General features: G+C 39.7%; 1 protein-coding gene across 4 annotated transcripts in view; it reads left to right on the forward strand.

Moving 5' to 3' along the window:
- The first annotated feature begins 15,341 nt into the window (after window positions 1–15,341).
- adgrf6 (adhesion G protein-coupled receptor F6) overlaps window positions 15,342–24,215 on the forward strand; it is an 81,040-nt gene continuing 72,166 nt past the window's right edge. For 2 of the 4 annotated variants that reach the window (XM_076273127.1, XM_076273128.1), the window contains exon 1: window positions 16,224–16,472. The gene's annotated coding sequence lies outside the window, so the exon portion shown is untranslated. Of the gene's footprint in view, window positions 15,418–16,223; window positions 16,473–24,215 lie in introns of those variants that run through there. The other 2 variants (XM_076273125.1, XM_076273126.1) reach the window with 2 other exon arrangements.

Below are 24,215 nucleotides of genomic sequence, written 5' to 3' on the forward strand. Positions count from 1 at the left end.
AACCAACTAGGAAAACAACAATGAGAGAGAGCTCTTATTTCAGGGTATATGCAGGAATCATAGAGTTGAATTTACTACTTTTTACTACCTTTTTTACTACCTCCTCAATATGTTTTACTACCAACACGACATCAAGCAGCAGCCCTTTTTTTTTGGGGGGGGGGGGGGTGATACCACTTACTACTTGCTATAAGGTATGTGTTTTTTTTGTAGTGTCGAGGAGTTCAGTTTCAGTTGTCCTTACCTTAACCCTAGCTCTTGAGTTATCCTAACCAGCCCTTAGCCCTAATAAGGTGAATGATAACCTTGGCACAAATGACGCTAAAACACCAAACATGTGTGGTGAAAAATGAAGAACAAACACCGAATACCCCCCCCCCAAAAAAAAAACAAACAAACAAAAAAAAACAACTCCAGTCTAAGGATAGGCCCAGAAATCTATTTATATGGATAAAGCCATTATTATTGGTATGGTATTGTTGTTGCACATTTGACACAAAGCAGTCCGTGAAAACATGCACATCAGTGGACTGCTTTACTGAAAATTGAAAACTATGATTTCATTGCATTACTCAGCATGGATGCAAGATGCTTGCATGATAAATACTTCCCAAAACAACAGTTAGGTAGGGAGGTAAGGATGCCATTTAGGAGTGTAAATCAAGTTTAATCACAATTTGATAAAATATAGATTCTTTAAGCCATTGATTTGATTCTTTTCAATACTTCAAAATGTGTAGCAATGCGATTCGATGCATTACTGGTCTGTTGTCGATAGGAAATGATAGATTTTGGTTAGTTTTCATGGATTCAAATGCCAATATTATAGGCTAAATTATAGGCCAAATACTGAACATTGACTGTGGAATCAAGTAGGTTACAGAGTTTCTTTCCCCCCCTAAAACCTCCTGTCACTAGCTAGATGCTTTCAAATTTAACAATGTTTTAAACTCATATGTTGCAGTTTTCTGTCACTGCAATAAAACTAGCCTATTTGGAATATTTTGTAGGCCTGCTGTTCCTTTTATGAGAACAATTTAACTGATCAAGTTTTCATAGGCTATTGAATGATTTAAATGTGAATGCCATAAACTTAATTCGCCATCAACTTTAGCGTGGTTCTTCTGTCATCTAAATGCAGTGTTTTGTAGGCTATTCAAAGAATTTCACGTTCATCACTCAGTTGTGGTGTAGGTCTGTCTTGAGTGATCGCTGTCCCTTTAAATGTCTGGGACTTTAAATAACGGGACTTTTAAACTGCATGCTGTTTTTGTTGATGCACCGTCTTTGATTCAGTTTTCTACCGTTTTAATAAATGACACGCGCACTTGCGTGGTTAAAACTAAGGAATTGTTTTCACTCGTTTTCTTGCAATTCCGTAACATTAGATACTAGGTCTAGGTTACGTTAAAAAAAATTTGTCGGTTACTATGTCAGTGACTAGTTCGAACTTTGTTACTGATGGGCTAGGTGGAATTTTATTGCACGGTTCTGGATGATCACAGTCAGATGGAAGCGCTACCGTCAGCTGAACGAAAGCTTACACTAGTCAAGTCCATAGTTGTTAAAACTTCCAGCTGAAGTAGCCTAGTGTAAACTGAGAGAGTTGCCTCCTAATGGAGTGAGTGTAGCCTATATTTTTTTAGCTGCTATCAGAGTGATAGGCTAGCCTAGGCCTACATCTACCGCTCCTTTGCTACATGAACAAATATTATTAGATGAGTGACAGAAGCACCGGACACCGGACCAGCAGGCCCATATGATAAACGCTGCTCTGGTAGCCTGCGGTAGGGCCTAGATGACGTGAAAAACGTGAGAGTCGCCGAAAAGCATCCCTGCATCCCTGGCCCCTAAAAAACTCTTCGGATCTGCACGATTCATATAAGTCGCCCAAAGCAACGTGAAGGAGTCACCGAAAAGCGCGTTGTTTGTATCCCTGTAATATCAACTGAAGCAAAAAGGCGAAAATTTTGTTTGTTGGCGTCGCTGATAGGCTGTCAACCACGGAACTCTACACAGTTTACTTCTACATCATTGCTATCGACTCCGACTCACTCAGGTCCTGTTAGCACGTATATATTTTTTAATTAGGCAAGATGCAGTTAAAACATGTAGACACAAATATTAAGCAAAAAATGTAAAATCATATATTGAGGTGGTGATGAGAAATTTACTACCAAGTCAAATTGCATTTATTACCTTTTACTACCTTTCAAGGGCCTTAATTTTGGTAGATTCTATTTACTACCTTTTACTACCTTTTACTACCGCGCGGACACCCTGTATTTTAGCCTGCGGCAGTCATTGCACATGACTACCACACACATGCAAATTTGTTTAGCTTCAACGTCTTTTCAGCAAAACTCAAGACAGCAGGATGGAGGACTTGCTAATAAATGCTTATTTGTGAGCACATGACAGGCAAATTGAACTTTGCAGTGGGCAAGCAGGGTTGTGGATTTCCAGCTGGCAACAGGGCATGAATTATCTTTCATTTGGGAACTTACTCTAGGTATTTTGTTGTACTGAGAAAAATGTCTCAATTAGCTAGGACAAGGTTGAATAATTTGGAGCTAATATGCCACAAAAAGGATACTTACAGCATGGGCATCAGACCTATTTAGTCTGGACCGTTTCCGCTGGGGACTTTCATCGCTCAGAATGACAGTGGAGTCCGTATCAGAGTCATCTCGACTTGCATCTAGTGTCGGCTGGCCAACAGCTGGTCCCTCAGAAACAAAACCTGCATAGCAATATTTTACGTTAAGCTTGACAACCATTTTTATAACAGGTAAAAAAGGTCTCCTAAAAATCCAACCCAAGGACATACAGGTTGCATCATCTGTTCTACACCCATGTCCTATTTAGATAATTGACATTCTTAATACAGAGTATAATTCTGTTTCCCCACATTGAGTTGTCAACATGGAAAAATAATTCAATAGCTATCAGCCTGTTAAAAACAAACAAACATGACATTGATTAGACAATACAAACCTTCAGAGACAACATCAATGGATAGCTCATAAACACCAGTATTTGCACCTATCACTTCTCCAAACACCTCCTCTTCAACCTCAGTGTTGGAGTCATCAAAGAGCTTCGCATCAGGCAATTGGCTGAGGGAGATGCCAAACTTCTGGAATGCTGGGAATACAAACATAATGAGCACATTTTCTCAGCATTAGTTATCATAGAGTTAACACCCCTATACCAAGGGTCATGTAGAACAAGATCCACATTAGACTATTTTATGAAAAAGAAGACAGGATAAAGTGCATACTGCATACTCAGAAAATGGGTACACTTAATTATCACTTTAGTTTTAAATTTGTGTGGGATCTAAACTGCTTTCTGCCCCTGTGACCCGCGCATCGTATAGTGCCGTCGCCGAGAAACCCATGTATAGGTATTACAGAAGCTATTTAATGGTTACAATATTATTAATAAAAATATTTGAATATGAATAAAAAACGAACTTCAAATATGATTTTAGGGGGAAAGTCACTCATACACTGGTCATACATTAAAAAAATACCAAATATCAGTTCATTTAAGATGACTTACAAAATCATTTAAATTAAAGTTGGACTTACCACACTCAAGCAGTTCACTGAACTTGGCTTCAGAAATGCTTATGAATTTCTGGTTGCCTCTGAACTTGACTTTGACCAACATTGTCCGTTTGCCTGGAAGGTGGGATTACAGACAAAACAAACTTAAGAAAAACGACCTAACCTGATTTCCAGTACAGGCCTAGATAAACATAATTCCATGCATAACCTTCTCTAGACTTTGAAAGGCATTTGCCTGAACAGAGAATCTAGCCTGCTGAGCACATGGTGGCTAGCTGCTAAAGTTAGTTACCTCCGTTTTGAATAACCTCAACAGAAATAACGTTACAGTCAACCATCTTTCTTCCTGAAGAATTACAGTCACCATTGTAGCCAAAATAACTAAGCACAGGGAAATTTGTTTCAATAATAATAGCTGTGCTCAAGAAAACGTAGGCTTGGATTAGTTTTAGTGATGTTAACTATGATATCTGCTAACGTTAACTGCCAGCCAGATCTGATCAACTTCACAAGTTCAAAAGAAGACTGCATAACTAACGTTAACATTAACGACAACGGAGCCACAATTCAATTGTCTAACATAAAGTGATTAAAATACCAAGCAGTCATTCATTAGTTTCACATTTCGTGGCACTTTCTAATCAGTAAATGATCATACAGTAGTTGCTATCTGAACTTTCCTTACCAGGCTAGCGTTATCGATTAGCTAACGTAACACTAGCTAGCTAACGTTGTCACTGCAAATTTGATGTGTCATGCAGTTTAGACCTCTCACGCTAAATCACAGAGTACTATTATATTTCCATGAGGCTAAATAAACAACAGATGGGAAACAACAACATCATTTAAAATTATTTCAGATACCCACCTTTCTGTTCATGTCTCTTCAAAATGGCGCTGACTTCAAATGCAGATTCTGAGATCTGGCTGTGCCGTTTCAAAAAAGGGGGTGGAGCATTCTTTTACACCAATGTTTTTAGCTCTGGGCTTCAGCTAGGCTTCTATGGAATCAATTTTGTGTCAAAAAAATTAAAGAATACTTATAAAATAGCAAGCAAAAAAATACAAATCAAAATACCAAATAGAAAAATTAAACAAAAAAATTAAATTCAATTAAAAAATACAAGATTGCAATGAAATCATTTGGGTAACCGTGTAACATATTTGTCTTTGCCTCTTTCTCAGTTTTGTTTGATGCTGTTTTCTTTGATTACGATTCCAGCTTTCTCGTTTGCGTTCCTTGACTTTTTGATTGCGGTTTTGACACAAACGTGTCTGGGGGTTGGGATTTCCTTGGGTGCATTCCCATTGGCTTATTTATGTTTGACGGACAGCTAAGCAAGCGTATTGCGAATGCCGTACTCTGCTTCTGATTGGTTGTAACAACGTCATCACCGGTGCGTCACAGTTTTAAACAAAATTACACCTTGATGGCAGAATGCAATCCGAGGTAACAGCGAAGCTACACAAGGTGCGTAACTGAAGCGTTACGTTCGCGACGCGTAAAATCCATTTTAGATAAATGGTCTATTTTTTTTGAACGTACGCGCCGCTATCACGTCTGGTATAGCTACTTCCATTGTTTATAGTGTAAGCTAATTGTTGCAGCAGACGCAACGCGAACGGAACGCTTCAGTTACGTGCCTGGTGTAGCTCAACCCTAAGGCAGGACATAGGCAAGTTTACGATTCAGTTTATTATTAACAATTGTACATTGTTGTTTACAGGAGCAAGTACGAACTGAGTTCTTACAAAGAATAGCCTACAACAAGCTCCAGGTTAAATAACACGTAGGTCGTCAGTACAATCCAATTTATCCGAGAGTGTAGTCTGAACAGCCGGTTAAGAGGAATCTTCATCTTGAGCCATGCTCGGTGACTGGCTAACGTTACTGTCCACAAGCACGGTAGCCTCGCCTGGAGCCCAGCTCAGCCACAGGCTAGCCTCTGTCAAACACAAACACGGAGCGGTTTACCTTGAGCCCAGCTCGGTAACCGCTAGTCCCAGTCAAGCACAATCACAACAGCCTTGCCTTGAGCCCCGCTCGGTAACCGGCTAGCTCACGTCAAGACACACCGCCTCGCCTTGAGCCCCGCTCAGTAGGCTAGCTAGTAGCTAACATTCCATTCCTGCTGGGCAACATCTAATAGATAGCCGATGTCTAGTGCTTCATTTCTCAACATTAAGAGGAATCTTTGTTGTATTCTTTGTAAGAACTCAGTTCATACTTGCTCCTGTAAACAACAATGTACAATCAGTAATAGTTACAATTGTTAATAATAAACTGAATCGTAAACTTGCTTAGCTGTCCATCAAACATAAATAAGCCAATGGGAATGCACCCAAGGGAATCCCACCCCCCAGACACGTTTGTGTCAAAACCGCAATCAAAAAGTCAGGGAGCGCAAACGAGAAAGCTGGAATCGTAATCAAAGAAAACAGCATCAAACAAAACTGAGAAAGAGGCAAAGACAAATATTTTACACGGTTACCCAAATGATTTCTTTGCAATCTTGTATTTTTTAATTGAGTTTAATTTTTTTGTTTGATTTTTTCTATTTGGTATTTTGATTTGTATTTTTTTGTTTGCTATTTTATAAGTATTCTTTAATTTTTTTGACACAAAATTGATTCCATAGGCTTCAGTGCAAATTTAACTTTATCTGTAGAGGAATCTACTCTACCTGGAATATACTCTAATAGTGCAAGTTGAAGTTTACACCGTGATTTTAACACTGCGGATTTTACTGTGTACAATGATTGCAATACAAAAATATGCGCGTGTTAGTTTAGTTAGTTTTGTGATGTTTTGCACTTTTGCCTCATGTGTTTTCAGGTTTGAGGGCTTTTTTGGCAAGATTGACCTTGGTTAGACTCTGCATATGTTATTTCTCCGTATGGAAAATAAAGTAAATTTTTGACACACGTCTGTTATTAGTTCAATAACAAGTGTTGCTTGTTAAAACATGTGACTAGTGAAACTCAAATGATTTTAGAAATATTTAGCCAAAGCCAAAAAGTGTTAGAGAAGGAGAGACGCCGGTGCAGCTCAGATGTCTTCTTAATTTTCTTTATTCTTTAGTAAAAGGTGCAGAACATTATTAAACTTTGACTAACGTTTCGATGTTCGTTAGTCAAAAACATCGACACATCGAAATGTTAGTCAAAGTTTAATAATGTTCTGCACATTTTACTAAAGAATAAAGAAAATTAAGAAGACATCTGAGCTGCGCCGGCGTCTCTCCTTCTGCCCTGGGCCCACTTCCCCGATAACGACGGAGACACGCTCTTAAGAGGGTTTTCTACGATTCATCTTACGATCGTTCGTTTGGTTTTTCCGACTGTTTCCCGAACATGCTCGTAGCGTGAACGCGCGTGCACTGCTCTTAAGATGCTCTTAAGGGGAGCTGTCCACGTTAATAGTTCTGAAATATCCTCTGATTTGACGGTGATGTCAGGTGACTGCACGTCACAGCTATAGGCCTACCATTTAAACTTCGGATCTACACATTAATTCACACCAATAGAAACACTTTGACATCTGCATGTAAGCATCCCAATTAGGTTGTGTACCACACAGAGACATAAATAATTGTAATTAATTTAAGATTAGATTGTTGCACGATGCAATAATTTTTCGCGGTATCACTTAAGAACACGTTTGAAGATAAGAAAGAAGTCGAGTAAGAAAGAGAGGAAATGTGTAGGCTTAGATTTTGATGCAGTAGGCTACAGACTAAACCACATGTTGCTTTCTCTGCTTTTTACCTCATAGGCCTAATAAAATATAGCCTTCACTTAGCAAAGATAATGTCAAACTATTCTGGCAACGTCTCGTTTCATAACTTGATTGCATTTTTGTCCACTTTTCATCACATTATTATGACCATTAAATGTAGGCTATTTTGCACGCTAAAATCTGATTCATCACAGGTAAACACAATAAAGAATGGGAACGTAAGTTGGATTATGTATTCTAAGTTGTAATTCCTCTGTATGTCCTGTTGGTGACCTCAGTGAGAAGTACTGTTAAGACGCTCTTAGCCGGTAACGAGTACTCTGGAGCACTCGTAGATCTACGAGTGTTTTCACGACGCTCTTAAGCTACGATGGTTTCGGGAAACAGTCGGCAAATCTTAAGACGTTCGTAAGAGGGACTTTACGACGCTCTTAGGCTTAAGATGCTTTCGGGGAAGTGGGCCCAGGCCTGGTTGCAACGGATTGTGGCCAAACGACAGAAGCGCGGAGAACCCTCCTTTGTCTACCAAAAAGTGTTACTTTGTGCCCCGCGCTCCCACACTGCTTGTGAAAGAAGGGGATGGGGGAGGGGGGCTTAACATGAAAAAGCTTAATGTCACAAAACGGCAACGAGTCGTTTTAGGCTACAGGCCTTCATAATGGTAGGCTACGGGAAGTGGTCTTTCCAGGCACACAGCTCGTTATATAGCCTATCGACTGCCTTAACAGATAGGCTTTGCTCTTGGGTTTGGCCTTACAGCGAACTCAATGCTCTTGTTGCTTGCAGTTTGTTAAATAAAGCGATGCAGATTACATTATTTATTTCTGATTAATTGCGTCTTTTGATGTATTTTGCAACATTTGCTTGTTAGGCTGGGCTACTGTCAATGTCCTGTACAGGGCAATGTTCAACAATTGCTGCCTAGGCTATTAATCAATTAGGGACTGTTCGTTATTTATTATGACCGCCGCTAGCGAAGCTAGCGAAGCGGTCATATAGGGATTGTCAAAGTTTTTTTTTTTTTTTTTTTTTTTTTTTTTTTTTTTTTTTTTCCCGTCATCTACTTCCTGAAATTTTGGTCAACGATACCCGGGGCACCGAAACACCGGGGCACATGAAATTTGGTGGGTATGTAGCCCCACTAGACTTTTACGGAAAAATTTCGTTTGGTCCCCGGGGGCCACTCCCCCTCCGCGCTGGGCCCCCCGAAACCCAAAAAGTGCAGTTTTTCCTAAATAACTACCTGAACCGTGGCACCGAGGATGAAGAAATTTTTATGGTATGTTGGTCTCAAGGGCCCACATCAACTTAGCCCATAATCACTCATTTGTGATTTGCACCCCCCCGGTAAAAAATGAAAATGCAATATCATTCTGCTTTAATCGCCCCTCTCTTCAGTAAAGACGTTCAGAACTGCACCAAAGTTTATGTGTATGATTAACCTGACATTCTCTGGGGGTATGCCAAGTTTCGTAGAATTTCATCCATGGGGGGGTCTAAAAAATTAAGTTATGTGTACATTTAGTGACTCTACACTCATTGGCCTGTAGATGGTGGTGCACACATATACACATGCACACACACACACAGGCACCCACATACTATCGGTATTAGAACGGCTGATACATAATTACAAATTCAGTAGGATTAAAAGAAAGCCAAAATAAATATTCATCATCATCATCATGGCTGCATTTCCAGTATTGGCGATAAGTAGTCGTTTGTCCACTAGATGGCGCATCGTTGCAGTGAGACGTAATTTTGTTGGAAGTTAATCTAAAGTGGGTTAGAAAGACACTATGCTTCCTACAAGGACAAGACTGTAGGCTACAGTAGTTTACCGCAGAGAACGTCTAAGGGTAGGATGATTTCTGCATGAAATGTAATTCCCATTTCCTCTTGAAGCCGAAATAAATCTGAGAATGTTTATCGGACATGCTTGTTTTTTACTGCAGGTAGGCTACGTTAATCCTATCAATAGCAGAACGTAGGTAAAATAATTTTACCGTTAGCATGGTTGAGTGATGGAGGCCAATTTGATTATTGATGTATTTGTAGAAAACCATAGATGCGTTTATAGGCTACCAAGCAAATCGATAACAGCACTAATTGTATCTTTCGACTGTCATCTCATTTGCTTATGACCAGAGCCCGTCTACGGAGAGCCTTGCCACTCCGTATTAAGTCCCATTGTACCGAATTTTGGTTGCAGTTCCACCAGAGTTCCACTGGGGGCGATCGCCATGAGTGCAGAATGAATGGGAGTCAATGGAGCTAGACGGCTAAATTTGCCTCTTTCACCTGATTGTCGTTGACAAATCTCAGATTTGATTGTAGTTTGTATAACTTCAACATGGGTTATAGGTCAAAAGTTGAATGAACGAGTACTTATGTCCTTTTGATTTCTTACAGGTTGGGTCGTTGTTGCCCATAACACGCTAGCATTGTGCTAATGAATGACGTCATTGACACGTTTGAAAGGCTTTTTAGAACAATTAAGTGACGTTAAAAAATATAATACTCAACCAAGTGTATTTTCTTTGCCTCCCCTTTCGAAAACAATATTCAAATTACTTGGAAAAAAATTATATCCCGAGAAAAGTGGATTTTGAGGGGTACAGCTCCATAGACCTCCATGCATTCTGCACTCGTGGACGAGCGCCCTCATGTGGAACCACAGAAGGAACTGCAACCAGTTCAGAACAGTTTAGAAACCGGAAGTTTTCCGAGAGTGGCAGTTCTCCCCTTATTAGACATTCTCTGTTATGACCATAACCTAGGCTACTAACAGGAGCTAAGTGAGTTAGCCACAACACGTTCGCTACGTGATGGTTTTTTAATGGAAAATATATAGGCCTAGGCTACCTGAAAGATAACCTGTCTATGATCCCGTGATGATCTACATCTCCATTTAAACCAGATGTTTTAGAGCGCACGTTGAGATGTATTCAGGGCAGGGCTGTACCTACACATATTTGTTGCACGTGCTACAAAAATCATTCTTTGCGATGGATGATTTAATACCAACGTTACACCGGTCAGATACAGTTTTGCCTATGGCTATTCCGTGAGACTGAGGCGCTTTTTGTTTGTTCGAAGTGCGTGTTTAGGGTGTGAGAGGGGAGTCGATGTGCTTTGATTCCAGCTTGGTAGTTGTAGTCTATGCGATTAAAAAACACGTGTGTGTGAAGTATCCAAACAATGATAACGCTTTCATTATGGCTGCTTTAGCCACAGACCTTGAGTTACTGTACAGTGGGTTGGGTTCCATTTAGAAGTGTCCACTTCATTCGCCCTTTCCGTGATTCACAGCTACGTGAAATGTATTACTACTGATATGCAAAACTATTAACTTTTCGCCAAGAGGTGGCAGCTTGATACTGTAAGGTGTAAGCCATTGGTTCCAACGGAGATTTTATTTGGGTCGCCAGCATAGCCTGGTGACAATTTGTGTTGTGTAATAGGCCTAGCATAGGGCCTACCTTATATAGCTTATAGTTTGTTAACAGTCACGGTTTTGTCATGCAATGTCTATGCATTTTTGCATTTAGAATAGCTCTAAAACCGGGGGGCGAACACGTCGCAGGGGGGGCGCCAGTGCGAGGATATCTCAATCGCAAAATTAAACAATATTTATATCGGGCGCCTACCATGGACTAGGCTGGGTGAAAATCAAAAGATTGCGTCAAAAGATTGAGCTTAACCATGGACCTCATGGTTGCAAAATGCAAGGGAACATGAATCAGCATATTATTTGCACAAACAATAACGGAGAGTAGCTCTTCAACTTTGCCCGTTAAAATGTGTATTAACAGTCTCGCAACGCATTTCATGAAGGCCCTTTTGGACATGTCAGTTATTTGCACCACTGGGTAAAACGGCATTTTGTTTTAGACTACTGGTATTTAATTTGTGCATTGACAATAAAGCTGAATATAATTTGAACTAGATGACTAAACCTATGCATATGTAGAAGAAGAAACATTCACAAAAATCCATGACATGACCTCTCTTCTTGATAGCTGTTGAAAACTGCATGGAACTGACAGGGATTGTTTTAGTTTAATAATAAATAAATAAATACATTATGCTGCTACCTTCTGCTTTTCCCAAATACAATGTAGCCTACAGGTGTACCTTTCATCAGTCCAGTTGCAATGGATGGACTATGATGAACTGCCCTACTTGTGATTGTTTAGAGATTTTAAAGGTTTTATAACAATGTTACAGATTTTTTGGCCCAGAAACAAATCTATTCACCTTTGCAGCGCCAGTAGGCTACTTTGTGTGCGGAATGTGTGCAAACACACATTCCAAACAAGCATACACAAAAGTTTCAAGAGTGGGGGATGGAGTAGAAGATGGAGACAAATTCATTAATATGATTTATTTTCGCGGAATGGATGTGCAGGACTGAGCGGCGGTCATATTTTGTACCGCTACGCGGTACATCTAGTTTAATTAAGGGGCTACCGGAGGAGTTTTGGGAGCGTTAGTCAAAAAAGACGTGACCCTCCCTCGCCAGCAAGATTTTTTTTCTATGACCCTCCAAAGTGATTGAGAAAAAACGCATGACCCTCCCCAGTCCCAACAATTTATTGATGCCTTAGGCTACTGGGTCAATTTGGGAGCTTGCATGCTACGACTCCTTCCTTGAAATGCCTTGAAAAGGCTGTCGTTTGCACAATTTCACAAATAATCACTGGGACCGAAACAAACCTGTCAACTTTTCCCGGGTTTATCGCGTATTTTAACTTTTTCCTCGCTGTCTTAGGAGGAGCTGCAGCGCCGTCGCAAGGGGATGCATGACAGATGCAAGGCCCTTTTCACTTACGTGCATGAAATCATGCGATAGCTTACTTTACACATAGCCAAGGCTACCGTCGGTGTATTTTAATAGTAGCCTAGTCTAATACGCTACACCAGCTTGCCTTTAAGAGGGGAAATTCAATTGTATAACATTAGCTGAGTCACATATTTGGCCATATGGTGTTTATCATAGGCTACATCACAAAACCAAATAGTGTAACAAAGGCGAACACTTTAACAGGGGGAATTAATTGGGCATAAATCATTGTGCTGAACGGTATTTGTCAATGAGCAGAAACACACACGACATTCAAACTATTGATAAGATGTACTGGTCTGTATCTATAGGCTAACATTGGACAAATAAATGACACTGACTCGCCATATCCCGACTCAGGACATTTTCTTGCTTTTGCCGCAAACTCAGCAATGAAATCATAGGCCAGTTTGCAGGTAGCCTAACGTCTTTTTCATAGAAGGGAGAGCCTAGTCTCCTGTGACATGGAGGTGCGCAAATAGTTTTTAATAGCCTGTTCAACTTCGAAAAGCTTCGTTCACCCGATGCCAGTCACTGATCGCAATTTCAAAGTTCGGAAAGCTTCATCTTTTTAAGTTTTAAGTGCAGTGGCCCCTATCTGCCCCCTTTGGAATTATATCTCGAGCCTATTATAAGGTCCAGTGCGTTATGTCCTGGGATTCGGATGTGCTCAAAAAGAAAAGAAAAAACACTTTTTTATAGATGGTTATGAGGAGCAATGTGAGAGAGAAATTTGATGATCATTGATCGTTGTTTTGGGACGTTAAGCCTTTTCCATAGGCGTCAGTGAAGGAGATTGAAGAATGACCATTTTTTTATACGAAAATATTTCTTAACTACAAAAACTCAGTGTCTAAAAACTCAGTGTCATTCAGACTCAACCCTCTTGTTGTTTTATTATCTTTTTCGTTGTCGTTTGAACGTTGGCAAGCAGGCATGTTGCGGTTGCAATTTAAGTGAAATTTCTACAGTAGGCCTAGGCTACAACATGCTGTTAGGCTGGGCTACTGTCAATGTACTTGTACAGGTAAATGTTCAACAATTGCTGGTGTACAGGTTATATAATCAATTAGCTAAATCATTTGTCCAGCTGTTTAAAAAATTTTTCGTGCTACATTCAAACGCAAAAGGTGCATTGATATATTTTTCGTTTGAACGTCAGCAAGCAGGCTTTGGTTGCAATGAATGTGGATAATTGCTTTTTTTTTGCATTATTTTGAATATGACTCGCTCCAGTCTCAACAGCACGTACTTTTTCCACACGCTAAGTTCTAACACACATAGGCCTATCCCCTCTCGCTTTCTCTCTCTCCATCCCTGCACACGGTGCTTTCTTAAAGGAGCTGCACCATTTTACAACAATTGCATCTACATTTTCATATTATAATGTTTTGTCAAGTGTAAGCTTAAACTACCGTGATCAATTTAAGTTCCCGTGCCCCCGCTGCGTCATGGAAGCAGTAAGTCAGTCGCATCAAAAATAGTAGTGGCACCCAAGTGACACCTTGTGGTTGTTTGTGTCAACTGCAGTTTGTGCCATTTCTGCTGAGAAAATGGGGTGCGTGATTCATGAAGGAACCCGTCCAAACTTAACGGGGACCCACTGTATGATGTGCACAAATGACTAAATGTTGTAGAGGTTGAACTAATAGTTATGAGAAGTTTCATTCTGATCTTAAGCACCAAAGCGACTGAGAAAAACTGTATTATGGTTGTCATTACTACAGATAGTCAGTTTGGTTTTAACAGGAAACTTGGCACTGATACAGTATGTGCATCTTTGCCTTAAAGGAAATGGTGGCATAGGCTATAATGGCAGCCAAACTTTACTGTATTCATGTGTTTTATAGATGCATCGAAGGCTTTGATCGTATATATCATGAAAAATTATTTCCAAAACTTCTTGATAGAGGGGTCCCAAGGTACATACTTAGAATAGTTTCTGCCCATTAGACAATGCAGGTTAAATGGGGAAGTGCTTTATCCACCCCTCTTTGTGTAAATGACGTTGCTCCTCAAGCTGGAATTTTGTCTCCTGTATAATTTAATGTATACTGTTTGTGGATGATATGTCAAATCAATTGAATTGTTGTAACACTGGCTGTCTAATTGGGAACTGATTAAGAGATAGAGATAGATAGATAGATAGATAGATAGATACTAATCATATATATATATATATATATATATATATATATATATAAATTCTGAATGAAATTCTGTTCTCATTTAATTTTAATGCTAAAAAGAGTAAGGTCATGATAGTCAGAAGCAACGAGGATGCAGAAATGCATAGGCATGTTTTTAAAAAGAATAGCCATGAGATTAAAGGCCTTTTAAACTTGAAAACTTCACGAGTGTCTCAGGTTTTCTTTAAAGCATTTTTTGTCACTATAAAAAATATGTGGGAGTAATTAGCCTTCAGTCTCACTGTTTTAGGCTAGTGAATAAAAGTTGCACAAGTGTGAGACAAAAAAACATTTTTCTGTTGTTGTTAATGAGTTAAATCACAATGTTAATTTCAGCCACACAGTTCAGAAGTGTCAGCTCTTTAGTTTCTGATCTAGATTTTATACCCATGTTGCATCACATCAAAACATTTCCCTTGAACCAGTTGAAACAAAAATATATTTGATACACTTGACATGCTATTCATAAAGACAAAAAAACATTTTTCTTGGTTCAAAAGACAAAACTGTAGTGAGTGAAAAAAGTGCATCCTGTTGCCAGTGAAGCTAAAACATCATGACCTATTGCCTATGAAATGGAGAGAATTCAAAAAGGGAAATGAAGAAAATTTTATCTATAGATTTAGCTTATCTTAGTGTTGTCTCAAAATCAAATTTTTCAAGAGTGTCAGGTGAAAATGCATTCACATAACACTTTACAGTTAATGTCTGCTCTCAAGTACTGCTAGTATAAGTCTATTAGTACTCATAGTTTGACACTTAGGATATGAAGTAGATACACATGACCTATTATTTAACAAGACGACTGGAGACAACACTGTGGCTAAGGGCCGTCTGTTACTGGTATGCACCTCTGATAAAGTTACAGGTAATAGATATGCTTCAGCAGAAACAATGCCACCTCCTTCTAGAAGCAGGAAAAGGGAAAATAATTAAAAACAGGTTGATCAAGTCAGGCCTTTCTTTTATCAAGTCACGCTGATGATGAAAGAGTGTTGAATTAGTACTGTTGGAGTGAGGAACAGTGATGGGCTTCTTGAAATGACCCTTTAAAGCACTACTACCACAGTAAGTACCGTTTTAATCTGTTGCTATTGCACATCAATCTCCTAACATGAAGTTATATGTTGAGTTGTTTAATCAGAAATGTTATAGTTTTCAGCTGTAGTCGGATGGTAGAAGTAGCTTGGTTTAAGAGGATTTAACATGGAACAACTGACCACCATCTTCATTTTACTGAACTTGTTGTGTGATTGTGTTACAAGTTTAAAACAATAGGCCTAATATTTAGCTCCTATAGGTACTTTTGTGAAATATTGATATAACATTATCAGGATAACATCTTTTTAGAAATGTGTCATTCAGGTATCTGTGTTTTTGACAAGTGAGTCTTTTAAAATCATCTAACCAAGACTGGTTGTAAACTGGCAGGAAATTGAAAGCCTAAAGAAGATAACTGAGAATTTTAGGATGATAGCCCAACAGACATAGCCTGGTAATACCAATACAAACCTTTGGCAAATTTGAGATTTGCTCTGCAGGTCCATCTGGCCAAGAGGCCATTGAAGCCCATTTCCAATGTCCCTTAAACACAAGCATGCAAATACAATCGCTAATCTGGCATGGATGTGTATTTCTTTGGAATTAAGTAAACAATTGCATTTAAAACCTTTGTTTACCAGATTGATGCACTTCTGAAACTATTTGGTTTTAAGTCAAACGATTTTGACCTAAATTTCCCAATTTAAGTTTAAAGCAGCACTAAACAAGATTTTCTCTTGGGGTTATGTGCCATCAAAATTATTTTGGAAACGTTGGAAACTGTTGCTAGTTACGCCCCCAGCTGGAAGTCCTAAGTCTCTCAATTCCAATAGGCCTTTATCACGGCAGCCGAAGTAAGAAGTGAACAGCCCTGTTCCTGTTTGAGCAAAGGTGTTTCTAATTAAGTGTCAGATTCGGCCACAGTTACTTCAACTAGAGGCCTCGTTAATGTTTTTAGGAACACCTGTGGTTTGCCTGCCAACAGGAAGTGAACAGCCCTGCTTCAGCTGCCTGTGGGCTGCCGTGATAAAGGCCTATTGAGAAGCTCTGCGTGCTGACCGGGCTACAACAGACACGTAAAGGTCAGTATCATTCACTAAAGGTTACATAAAATGAAACCTTTAGAGGACTTTCTAGTACGCTTCCCTAACAACGCCCTTTAGCGGTTCTAAAATCATTGGAACCTATACGGCCACTCAGGGCTTATTATTGCTTAAGTATATCATCTAAAAGGCAAGATTGAGACTTCACAAGCACACTCTTTGTGGGGGCACAACCTTCGAGAATGGACCACAGACAAAGAATGGAATCGAGAATGGACCACAAACATTCCTCTATTCTCTTGTTAAAGATACAGGAGATAAAGGAGTATTAGTGTAGGCCTACTTGTAGGCTAGGCTATACCCTTTCAAACCCCAACTGCACAGTTGGCTTGGCACTGATAAAAGCTTGCTGCTAGGTGGTGTTCTGTGGTGATCGAGGAGCCCATAGATATCAGGGTTGTGCACAATTCGAATTGCAATTCTGCTTCCTGTTTGCTACCTCAATTGAAATGCAAGTGAAATTCAAGAATTGGAATTAAAGAAGCGATCTTGTACAAGTAAAAGGACCCCCAGTTCACGGCGAGTTCTTATGACTATGAAGTTACATCATTTCACAAGTTACGAGCGTATAGCGTTGCCTAGCATTTGTTTTTAGCAACACAGCAACATTGCAGTTTTTACCAACACCAAAGGATAAACAACACATTCCACGATATTCCATTAACAACAAAACATAACACATACCCTTGAGACATTGGAATGTGTACGAGTAATTAAAATCGATATTTTCATTTGCTACAGTAAAAAGAAGTAGTAAAAGAAGAGTAAAAGAGCACAGCTACTTAAAGAGGCCCTATACAACAATTGTAGCAAAAATGACCTTAATTATGCAGGTTGAGAGTCGTTCTGATGGTTCTACAACACTTTTTGAGTCGTTTGGTGGGTGCTTCGTCTCCCCCTAGTGCTTCTCTGCGGAAAAAACGAATATGCAACTTTCTGGTCCGGTCCGAACACATCCGGATGTAACTCGGCGGAAATACTCGAAAATTTAGTCAGATTGTAGTTTCTAAGAAGACTGCAAAACGGACTCCGACTTGGCTTTGTTGCTGTTGAAATTGTAAGTAGCCTACCCTTGGGTGAACTTCGTTTTTGTAATGTGATTTGATAGTCTCTTGAACAATGTGTTTGCTCGACCGTTTCATTGTGAGCCCTACGTGTTTAGCTTGGTTTATTGATGGCTAGCTCGCTAGCTAGTGGGGGTTTAGCGTAGCAGTCACTTGCTACCGAAGCTGCAGGGGGAGCTATGTCGTGAAAAATGCGGGCCCAAATCAGGCAAAAACCCAGAAACAGCGAAGGAATAGCCAGACCTGCATAGGGCTTCTTTAACACAAACATAGGGCGCAGCCTTCTTTGTTTTGAAGTCATAAGAAAGATCTCCATCGAACTTGGGGGTCCTCAGGTTTGTACGAGATTGCTTCTCATCAGACGACTTGAAATGGGCGTGTCGTTGCGTAATATTGCGTAACTTCCAGTTTTTCGGACAACTTACTACTCGCAGAGCCCTTCTAAGGAGAGCCTCCCCACTCTCTATTAATCCCATACAAACCGAATTTGGCTGCAGTTCACCAGAGTTCACCTAGATGGCGATCGCGGGCGAGTCCAAAATACATGGGGTCCTATGGAGCTACATGGCTACATTTGTTGTTTTCACCTATTTAACAACTGAAACCCTCAGATTTTATTTTATTTTTCGCAAAATGGATATGGATTTTCAATCAAAAGTGAAATAATCCGGGAGTCATGTCCTTTCGTTTTCTTACAGGTTGGGTCGTTGTTGCCCATAACACGCTAGCATTGATGCTATGCTATGCTATGATCATGCTAATGAATGATGTCATTGGCACGTTTGAAAGGCTTTTTAGAACAATTAAGTGACTTTAAAAAATATAATACTCAACCAAGTGTATTGTCTTTGCCTCCCCTTTCGAATACAATATTCAAATTACTTGAAAAAAAATTATATCCCGAGAAAAGTGGATTTTGAGGGGTACAGCTCCATAGACCTCCATTCATTCTGGACTCGCCCGTGAGCGCCCCTAGATGCAGTACCACACCGGAAGAGTTCCGAGAGTGAAGGTTCTCCTTATTAGACATTCTCTGCTACTCGTAAGACGAGTGGATGGATCACACAATATGTCTATAGTTACAATCTTCCCAAGTAGGCTAGGCCCATCTGACTTTTACACACAGAAGCAGCAACAGCAATGGGTTATGTTAACATTCAACCTCAACTACCCCCCACCCCAAAAGTGAGGCATCTTGCACTGCAGAATTCAATATTATGATTATGAGTTATAAAAGAAAACATACGGTAAGGGACCGTAGGGGAGGGTAATGTCTTTTTATTCTTTGTTGAGGGGAGGGTCACCTAACTTTTTTTTGTCTAGGAGGGAGGGTCACCCATCTTTTGTATTAATGAAAACAGCAAAAAATCAAAGTGGCTTGTTTGATTGTTGATTTCTGTCGCCATATAACGTTCTCTTTCGTCCCATAGCTCTGTCAACATTGAACAATGAAAATGAGGGAGATTTCCCGGGTTTCTCACGCAAAATACGGAAAATGTCAACATTCGTCCCCATTAACGTTGGAAGGGTTGGAGCAACAAAGTACTTTATTCACGCCTAACAGCCTATATCCATTTGGTCAACTTTATCCAGCCCTAAAAAAGCTAAATTTAACTTTGGTTTACTTGTAGTTTACCGTGTAGCCTAACTTTAAGCAGTGTGCATGCTTAACACAAAGCATACTTGCTTCATTCATCCACTCATCCAGCTCCTAACGTTTTGACAAGCATTTCTACCAATTGACCTTGTTCCTGCCCATCTCTAGCTTTGCTGTCTCCATCCTTTCTGTTTTTGTTGTTTGCAAAAAAATATATAGTATTTATTGGTAACCAGCAACAAGTGCAATTTGTTAATCGCTGTCATTCTCTCTCCTGCCAACAAAAATGTGTTAGGCCTACGTTCCAAGTAGCAGTGCGTAATTCTGCTTCATAAAGATGAACAAATACATTTGGTCATATAAATAGCCAGTTTATGGTCTACAGTGTAATTGGTAAGTTATGGTAGGCCAACTTGGAGTGAATATACAGGGGGAATTCTTTGTCTAGCTGAGTAGCCTGCAGGTGCGCACGTAGGCATAGCCTACGGCCGAACACCGCAAGCGCTAATGAATCTTGCTCTCACGACAACCACGTCGTTAACTTAAATAGGCCTAGGTTAACATCACTCTGAGTTTGCATTCAAGCAAGCAAAACGATGATTTGAATACATCTGTTTCACTGGAAGGGCAAGGGGTAACAACAGGACAACAGAGACAGGCCAGAATGCAGGACTAATGTTATGAGTATTACAGTAATATGGGATATTCTACGGGAAAATATTAAAACGGCAAGACAGCAGGGAAACGTTAAAATGATAAACCCGGAAAAAGTTGGCATGTTGGCATGGCAAAAGTTGGAGTGTAGCAAGCTCCAAAATTGACGCTCGTCTGAGAAATTGAGTTTTGGATAATGTTCAGCTTCGGCAGCTTTACAATGACTGAGGAAGCCTAGAGACGAGTCCATAGCAACAAGTTCATGTGTTGAATTTGTTATCACCCAGTGTGCTTTGTTGAATGGTCTCAATGCTTTATTGTTTTATTTCATGTGAATACTTACTAGAGGAGTAACTTTTCAAGTAGGCTATGCAGTTGCAGGAAGTGTGCATTTAGTTTCCATGCTTATTGTGTTCCCACAACAATGTTAAGGAGTAAATCTACTGAAATGGCCACCATCTTGGTGAAGTGTGATGTGTAAGATCAGAAAGCAGAGGTTGATTTTAGGACGGTAGCATATGTCGGGGAGGGTCATGTCATTTTTGAAAATGCTGCTGGAGGGTCGTTAAAAATTATATTGCAGGCAGGGGAGGGTCATGCAACTTTTGATCGAAGCACTCAAAATCCCTCCGGTGATCCCGTTTATAAATAACGAACGGTCCCTTAATCTATCTTTTAATCAGCTTTGTACCAAGCTGTTGCTAATTAGAATTATAGCTTTGTCTTTGGCAAAGGTGGTAGCCTATAATGCTTTAAGATTATTTTCTCAAAATATAGAGAAGAAATACTACCGATTTGGTGGTGTTTGACTCATTTATAAATGGTGCACTGTCACTTTAAGAGCGTTGTCTACACAGGTATTCATAATATTTTGACAGCTCCATTCAAATACAGCCTATGACTAGTCCACAAACTGTAACATTGTTTGTACCACATTTATAGCACAATATGAATAATGATAGGCTATTAAGTTGGTATAAACAACCTTCATTCCTTTGGTAATAGAAGCATAATGACATGATGCTAGCTAGATATTTTCTGTTTGCAATTAAACGTGAATTATGTTTCATATATAAATGCTAAGTTTAAGGGAAACGAATTATTGAATACTTCAAGACTCACCAATTCCATTAGGCCTACACAAAGGCAAAGACCACTCTTCATATTCTATCACAGTCCAAATCACAGTGCGTCAAGCCTATGTCTCGAATCCCTCTCGTGCGTGCTCAGGCGCGCGTTCCCGTAAAATAAAATGTAGCATAGGCCTAACGTTCAAGTTAGATCAACAGAACTGATCCTTATGTAAGATGCTGTTGCAGTTTGTGCAGTTTGACATTGTAAACGTTCTCTAAGAAGAGTGAAAAGCAGTTTGCAGTAAAGCTACTTTGGCTAAATTGCGGTGCCTCCTGTCCCTTGGTGCCCTACGCAAAGGGCGCGTTGTGGTAGCGGCGGAACAGGAGACTTTGTTCCAGGTGCGTTTACAGTAGGCTAGCCTACTATCGACCATTGACAACTTAACAAGGCGACGATGATTGAAATTCGGGAGCTCAAAATCAAAATCACCCAAAATGCGGGATGTCCCGAACAATTCGGGACGGTTGGCAACCTTAGCCAGGACTCAGGAGTGGACAGAAAACACATTCGCCCATGACAAAATGTAGGCCTTAATAACAACATAATGTTTTGAAAATGATGCTGTCCTTTTGACATTTGCAAAGAATTTGAGAGCTTTGCTGTTTAGATGAAAACAAAATCGAGTGATAACGTTGTTGTCAGGTCGTCATGTTTCTGCCAATGCTGCAATTTTAGCAAACCAAACAGGATTGTTTTAAAAGAAATGGCACTATTCCTAGATGAGATAATTTAGGCTATACTCGGTTTATTTTTCAACATCAGCTGAATAGTTGGGCTAATAACTTTACTTTACCCTGCTCAACGTCTCCTCCAACATCGCGGTAAAGTTAGCCTGCAATTAGATATTCCGAAATGCAGTGTTGAAATTAGATAGGCCTACCGGATCTGTGTTTGCTGAAATTGAAACTAAGTGATCGTGTATGTGTAGGGTGTATTTCATACACAATCTGGCAACTTGAATGGATCAATGATTTTAAAATGAAGTTTGATGGCCATGCAAATTACGGAAGTTTTCCGGGAGAAATAACAAAACGGGAGGGTGCTGGGAGATGACCTTGAAATACGGGAGAAACCCGTATTGAGTGTTGACAGGTATGCCTTATACTACATTACTTTGGTAAACTGACATGATACATAGCTGATCTTATTTACCCTGAATTCTCCTTGTGCTAGGAAAATGTAGGCTACTGTTTGGTTTTACTGACTTTTATAAGAATCTCATCTCTCAGTTTTATTTTACAACCAAGTTTCTTGACCAAGTTTCACATTTATTAATATATTAATAAAAAAACAATTATATATCTTTAATATTATTTTGCAATAATAAGAAGGCTTTTAGAACATACACACTATTTATACTTTTCAAATGCTTTATGTAAATGCTTTCTTTTATTCTTTCTTTCTTTCTTTCTCATTCTCATAATTATTTTGTATCTGGCTACAACTTGCTCAATAAAAATGTGATGTAAACCTACAGATGACAGCCAGGTATTTTTATTTTTATTTTAACATATCTTATTATTTCAAAGATTATCATTAGACGTTCACTGCTAATTGTACCAATTGTTAAAAGGCCACGGCTAGGCCTTTTAAAAAGGGCACTTTGGACATTAAGGGCACAAAGGGACAGGTGCTTAAGCACCCTTAGCACTCCCGTATATGTTTGACTTCCACCATTCTGCCCTTGAGAACTTAACTCTGAGTTGCACGTCTGAGTTGCAATTGCCTTTGTTGAACTCAATGTACCCATACCAAAGAATGTAGCATATGTTCACACACTCAAGGAAATGATACCCTCTCGGGACAATTGTTATTTGCACAACAGGGAAATCATTAACTAACACCACGAGGATTCCTGTCATATTTGCAGATTAATACTTTCACTTGGCAATGCTTCTCAGCTCGTGAATGAGGATGTAGGTTGCGGTGACACTACAGCACTTGCATATTGTTTTCTCTCACCTCAGGCTGGCAGTGGCACAACTGTCATTATATTTACAACCTTATAAAGTTTTGAGTGCATTGCAAATCTATTAATGAACATGAAAGATTTCCTTTTAAGTCCTTAGGATAAATGTCTTGATGGTTTGATGCTCTCTTTGCATGTGTAATTTCAATTACTCTCACATTGGGGGGCAGCCGTGGCCTACTGGTTAGCGCTTAACCGGAGGGTTGCCGGTTTGAACTCCGACCAGTAGGCATGGCTGAAGTGCCCTTGAGCAAGGCACCTAACCCCTCACTGCTCCCCGAGCGCTGCTGTTGTTGCAGGCAGCTCACTACGCCGGGATTAGTGTGTGCTTTACCTCACTGTGTGTTCACTGTGTGCTGAGTGTGTTTCACTAATTCACGGATTGGGATAAATGCAGAGACCAAATTTCCCTCACAGGATCAAAAGAATATACAGTATATATACTTACATACATACTTAACCACAAACAATTTACCAATCTGGTGCTCTTCAGTTTAGTGATCCAAAAAGTAAAAAAAATGCTTTAAAGAAAACTTGAGGCACTCATGAAGTTTAGTTTAAAAAGCTTTTAATCTCACATCATGGCTATTCTTTTAAAAACATGCCTACACTTTTCGGCTTTACTGAAGGCAGATTAAAGGCCTTTAAAATGTATAAACCTCATGAGTGCCTCAAGTTTTCTTTAATACCCTCACATTCACTTGTTTTGGAGACTTGACAAACAATGTAATGTTTACACGTTAAAATGACAGCCTGTTTCTGCTCGTTGATAAATGATGGTATTCTGGACTCGAAACCTTAGCTTACTATGAGAGTTATTTGTTAAAGGACAACCTCTGTAGAAGTCAATTGCCGAATGCTGCACAAACTAGCCTGCTATCAATGGACACAAAATGGTTTGGTAATCAACTTTTGGGGCCGCTTTGGCCTACTGGTGGTTAGGGCTTCGGGCTTGAAACCAAAGGGTTACCAGTTCGATCCCTGGCCAGTAGGAAAAATGTGGGCGGGGAAGTGGTTGAGCACTGCTCTTCTATGCCCACATCCACGGCTAAAGTGCCTTCCCTTGAGCAATGAGTCAATGAGAATGAGGAAATGTTCGAAGTTGGAATACAAATCTGTTACCACCCCTGTGTACTTTCCCTGTGTATGTTCCAGAAGGATACAGATCAAAGTTATATATGGGCAGTTCCAGCGTTGTGGATGTGACAATTGGACTCATATTGGTAAACAAAATGCCTTAGAGTGGGGGCAAAATTAGTATCAGTGAATTAATTTGCATAACTTTTAATGTAACCTCTGTCCTC

This window comes from Alosa pseudoharengus, unplaced genomic scaffold, assembly GCF_046254945.1.
Source record: "Alosa pseudoharengus isolate Yale_2024_CS ecotype anadromous, Long Island Sound unplaced genomic scaffold, YU_APseudo_1.1 YU_APseudo_1.1_scf_7, whole genome shotgun sequence".
Taxonomy (NCBI): Eukaryota; Metazoa; Chordata; class Actinopteri; order Clupeiformes; family Clupeidae; genus Alosa; species Alosa pseudoharengus.